The sequence below is a fragment of the Hordeum vulgare genome, chromosome 7H, assembly GCF_904849725.1.
Source record: "Hordeum vulgare subsp. vulgare chromosome 7H, MorexV3_pseudomolecules_assembly, whole genome shotgun sequence".
NCBI lineage: Eukaryota > Viridiplantae > Streptophyta > Magnoliopsida > Poales > Poaceae > Hordeum > Hordeum vulgare.
The window spans coordinates 621634567-621640685 of NC_058524.1; the positions used below are offsets into that span (position 1 = coordinate 621634567).

General features: G+C 43.2%; 1 long non-coding RNA gene across 1 annotated transcript; it reads left to right on the plus strand.

Moving 5' to 3' along the window:
- The first annotated feature begins 2233 nt into the window (after positions 1-2233).
- Positions 2234-2986, plus strand: LOC123412283. The gene is made up of 2 exons (XR_006613462.1): positions 2234-2334; positions 2505-2986. It is a non-coding gene; the product is annotated as an uncharacterized LOC123412283 (long non-coding RNA).
- The last annotated feature ends 3133 nt before the right edge of the window (positions 2987-6119 follow it).

Genomic DNA, 6119 nt, shown 5'->3' on the forward strand with positions numbered 1-6119 from the left:
GTTGATTCTAATACGATTTTTCAGATTATGGAACACTATTCCAATTAGATTGTGTTCCCCTTCAACTAATCAAAATTGTTTCACTACAACTATTTGAAGGGAACCAACTATGATTGAAACAAATAAACTTACAATGTCATTATCTTGGATCAAAGAAAGCCTCAAAACTTACCTCGCCCATTGGAAGATCAAGACATGGCGTGCAAAGCATAGTTGGATGACGGCAACACCGCGTTGATCGGCCGTGTACTCCAGATCAAGCCCCAAGAACTTCTCATGATCCATTGCAGCGTCAAGCCATTTTTCCTTCAACTGTTCAAGAAAAAATGGCACCTCCCTGCTCTCGTTCGTGTACACGACATCGAGCATGGTCGTGCCATGTGCGAGCACCTTTTTAAAGCGAGTTGGCATGATGGAAGAAGAGAAGGGAAGAAGAGAGGAGAAGAACAGAGAGGGAGAGCGAGAGAGAAGAAGAAACAGAGAAATGGCGACTGTGCTTCGGTTCATGCTTTTCATCGCCCGAAACGACGCGGGATGCAAACCGTTTGGGCCTTTAGTCCCGGGTTGAGCCACCAACCGGGACTAAAGAGGTATACCAACGGTTGCCACCACTACGGCAGGCCACGTGTTAGGCCTTTAGTCCCGGGTTGAGCCACCAACCGGGACTAAAGGGGGGATACGAACGGTTGCCACCACCACTGCCCGCCGCGTAGCCCTTTAGTCCCGGTTTGGGACACAAACCGGGACTAAAGGCTCCTTACGGGCCGGGACTAAAGCCTCGAGGGAGGCATTGAGAATTGGAGCGACGTGGTCGGGCCTTTAGTCCCGGCCCAGAGACAGGCCGGGACTAAAGGGTCCCGGCCAAAGGCCCGTTTTCCACTAGTGATGAATTTTCATCCGTCGGCACCCGTTCTCTCAATTAGCGCACAGAGCCGAGATAGGCCGACCCATTAGCGGAAACTGTCCAAGAAAGAGAAAAAAAATACCGCCCATTAGGAATCGAACTCCTTCGCCACTATACTAAATTGAGCAACTCGAATATTTCGCAAAGTTCTCAAAAAAACTCTAAGATTTTTTCTAAAGAAAAAAAAATCGTTTTTTAGTTTTTTAAACCAGATTATTTATTTAAACACACACAATTTTCTAAAACTAGGTGGTACTATATTGAAAGTTATTTTTCCGAATTTGCGAATAGTTTTTACGAACACAAATATTTTTTGAACTTTAAACAAGAAAAGACGAAGTTTTTTCAAAATATTATTTTTTTCAAAAACAATCCGAGTTACTATAGCTAACTTTTTTAAATTCTATACCTACAAACCAAACTGGGTGAATTTTTCAAATATGCCACAAAATGCATTGTGTTAATTCAAAAGGAATATTTTTATGGAAAATTTTAAAATATTTAGAACACGAATATTTTTGCAAAATTGTGAAAAAAAAATCAAATATATTAACACGGAAATCCAAAGCGGCTCACTTAAGACCTAAGATATGTCATTTATAGCCTATCTCTTTCTATATATGGAAAGTCAATAAATTCTCATCTAAACATCGAGATTACATCCTTCCCAACCGACACCAACAAAGATTTATTTAGCTAATGTAGTTAAAAATATATACTTCCATTCGCAACTGTTCTTACGTGCAATGAACTTCGGCACAATATACTTCCATAGTAAGTTACTACAAAATACATGAGCTTGGCAACGCTACTTGTGATCATTTGATATGACTTACAAATAGATTATACTTTACATCATTCCAGTGCCTCTAAACCTATATATGGTCATAAAGGTTGGACGGACATCCCACCAGAATCAAAAAACAATATATGGTCATAATATGGATTATAAGATAATATTTTGTATCTAGCCCGTGAGAATGCACGGGTTGACGACTAGTCTATTTATAATGAAAAATCCACATATTTGATAGAAAAACATTATTCAGGAAAATCCATACATATGGTGGCGGATCATTTATTAGCAAAAAGTCCAAAAAAAACATAGGAAAAATATCAAAGTTCAGAAGTACCAAAACAAAGACAAGTCGTACTATTTTCCTTTCGCAAAACACATTAAATGGAGTAGAACAGTAAGATACAATTTATTAGAGGAGCTGTATGTAAATATATATTTCATGCTCATGATATACCTTCAGATAGCATGCATTAAGAGTGCCCCGAAGATCTGAAAAATGAGACGGTCCAAGCACCTATAAATGTAGGGTCTCTCTCGAACTCCACTCTTCAGTCTTCACATCTTTGTGAAATAACTATAAGAAGGAGGACCATGCTGATTACTCTTCTCGTTGTTTTGCTCGCCTTTTCAGGTATTATCATCCATCTATGTCATACATGTACTTCATCTTGATACGGTTAATATATCCAATATACGTCTAACGCCAAGTTGGTTGGTAAATACGTACCAAGATGCCGAGAGAAGGACTATTAACTTTTTGTGTGTTTCACTTGTTAATTTCGTGTCTGGTTTGAACAACAGGCCCAATCAAAGGACAAGATCACTTGGGAAGAGGTGATGGCAGTGACTTGGCCCCTCCTCCGGATCCAGGGAGCAGTCATTTGGCTCCTCCTCCACCTCCTCCATCTCGAAAGATCAATCCACCTCCACCTCCAAAGACAGATTTGCCTCCTCCTCCACCTCCACCTCCAAAGACTGATTTGACCCAGCCACTTTCAGAACCATGTGTGGAATGAAGTTGTACAGAGGGCCGTGCATCAACATCCTTTGCGCTACTGCATGTGTCGCACAGTTGCATCAGGGCGGCCACTGTCGTGGGAATTTTTTTAAAGGTGGTTGCTATTGTTTCGTGTGTTCCGTAGCAAAGTCTAGTCCAACATTACATTGATGTGGAACATGCAGAATGTGGCTTGAGTTTTTTATTGGTTCAATCCAACAATAAAGGATGTGCTTATTATTGTATTTCTCTTTTAATAACGAAAATTAAGTGAATAGGCTTTCTACTCTGTTCGAGTGTCTAGAACGGATTCGGCCTCATTACAACAATGTTTCTAAGGGGATATTCAAGATCCACACCCAATTCTTTGTCCCGGCAGAAACTATCGACCCTATACTCCCTTACTTTTTTTTTGGAAAAGGAGGCTTGACCCCCGGCCTCTGCATCAATCGATGCATGCAACCTATACTCCCTTACTGGATTTGCATGTTGTCGGAAATTCCACCTCTTGTTCATACCCTGTTTCGACCCAACGGATCGAGTGCCCTTAATTATATTCTAAGGGGATATACAAGTTTTTCTTATGCTGATTCACTGCTTCATTAACTAGGAATACATGCTTTAAGTCTGACAAGACAACCAAGTTAGAAAATCTGGAATAATAGTAAAACAAGAAGCAATTATGCTGCTAATAGCGTGCTTATATAGCACATATAAATGTGCATCGTACTTCTCCTCTCACCTAACAAATGAGATATCAAAATTCTGAAGGAGTTGCAAAGATTGTTAGGGTTCCTTTAGGCTACCCACAAATCAGCCAGTGTATAATACCGAAAACTAACATGGATAATTTTGAAGATGAAAATTGGAAATTTAAGATGCTAACTTCTTTTAAATACATAATTGTGATCATTACATAGTAAGTTACTAGCGTGCTTATACTTCCATCGTAAGTTACTACAAAATACATGAGCTTGGCAACGCTACTTGTGATCATTTGATATGACTTACAATATAGTTTCTAATTTACATTATTCCAGTGCCTCTAAACCTATATATGGTCATAAAGGTTGGACGGACATCCCACCAGAATCAAAAAACAATATATGGTCATAATATGGATTGTAAGATAATATTTTGTATCTAGCCCGTGCAAATGCACGGGTTGACGACTAGTCTATTTATAATGAAAAATCCACATATTTGATAGAAAAACATTATTCAGGAAAATCCATACATATGGTGGCGGATCATTTATTAGCAAAAAGTTCAAAAAAAACATAGGAAAAATATCAAAGTTTAGAAGTACCAAAACAAAGACAAGTCGTACTATTTTCCTTTCGCAAAACACATTAAATGGAGTAGAACAGCAAGATACAATTTATTAGAGGAGCTGTATGTAAATATATATTTAATGCTCATGATATACCTTAAGATAGCATGCATTAAGAGTGCCCCGAAGATCTGAAAAATGAGACGGTCCAAGCACCTTTAAAATGTAGGGTCTCTCTCGAACTCCACTCTTCAGTCTTCACATCTTTGTGAAATGACTATAATAAGGAGGACCATGCTGATTACTCTTCTCGTTGTTTTGCTCGCCTTCACCTTCAGCAGCCTAGTACTAGTAAGACTTGTGGTGAAGCTCCTTTACACCAAACTGACAATTCAAGGCATAGTCCATTGTTCAGTTGTAAAGGGGTGTAGCTACTTGCTCTAGGTGAAGCTCAACCTTAACAGGTATTCACTGAAATGGTGGTATATTAAAACAGTGATTGGAACGAGGGAACACGATGTGCCCTTGAGATCTGGTGGGGGATTGTTGAAATTGGTAGTGGGCATTAGGCCCATTAGAGAATTTCAGAAAAATCTCCAAGGGCCCATGTAGGTGGTGGCATGACAAGGTGGTGGGAAGTTTAGTCCCACCCCGCTAGTGGAGGAGAAGTTGGACCCCTTTATAAGGGTCTCTCTTCCACATGCTATTGGAGAGTGAGAAGAGAAGGTGCCCTCGAGCACTCCTCCTCCGCCGCCCGCCTTGCCACGCCTCGACACGTCACGACGTGTCGCGGGTTGCGGGAATGAGCCGAGCCGAGCTCATACCTACGCGCTTATTTTTGCCGGTCAGGAACAGAGAAACCTACGCCCTTATTTTTGCCGGACAGGAACGGAGAATACGTAACGGACACGGCACGATCCGAGACGTCGGATTGTGGGCTGTTACCGACTCGGACGTGGGTTCGGCCCACGTCTCTCCACCCAGCCGCATTTATAAGCAGGCTATCGCCTACCCTAGCCGTCACGAGAATCAGATCGCATCTGCCTCATGCGTTCGTTCCTTTTGCTGCTGCTGCCGCCGGCGACTCCGTCCCGTTTACCACGTACACGGTCGACGGGAGAGCAGGCCTCCGAAACCTCGCCTCTCCGGTTCCTGTACGGGAGAGGGGCGATTAGGTTTTTGGGGAGCGATCACGCGACTACTCGCCTCCGTCCATCTGCTTCGTCTACGTCTGCGTCGCCCTCGTCATCGCCATGTCTTCACCAAGCGAAGCTGACCGTCTCGTCCGCGTGAAGGCCAAAGCCGAGAAGAAGGCGGCAGAGGATACAGCCGCCGCCACCGCTGCTGCTACCGCCAGTTGGCCGATCGGAGGGTATGATATGTTTATCTCTCTCCTGTTTCTGTCTGCACTAGTAGTACTATCTATATGCGTAGATGTTTCTGCTATATGCGTAGTACTTGCTAGTATACTCCGTGATCAGTATGTCATGAATCTAGTCAATGCCATGTTAGTAATTATTTCATGGATTAATCTACTCGGAAAATTGCCTATTTACTCAACAATATCTGCTTGAGGGTCCAGCCAAACCTTGGAGGCGAAGAGGGCTCAACATCCTTCAACAAAGACAGCTTGTCGAGTAAGGATCTTCCCCGAAGTTCACCAGAGCCACGGCGAGCATCAGCCACTGGGTTTACCCACTGAAAGTATCTATCGGCAAACCTAGTATAATGCCTCGATCCGTAAAATAATCATCAAAATACGAATCCACATAAAAAATGTTGCCTAATCATAGCCCGCAAACGCGTCGGATCCATAAATATTTTTGCGTTGTGCGGCAAAATTCCCACCCCAACCCACGGAAACGCGGGTTCTGCCCCTTGACCCGTCGATGCCATTTATATAGCGGGAGCGGTTGGCGGATGGGACATTTCAACCCGCCCTTTTCCACCACCCACCGCCGTCGGGCTGCCGCCTACGATTCCGGCCATACCATCCACCAGGATCATGCCGACGGGTCGTCACACGCATGGGATTGACCTCTACCCCTTCCCGCTGCCTCGGCCGGCCGGAAAGTTGCAAATCGGCGATTGTTTCTCGTGTCGGTCGGATCTGGCATATTCGGCCACCAGCGGCTATGTCAAGCCT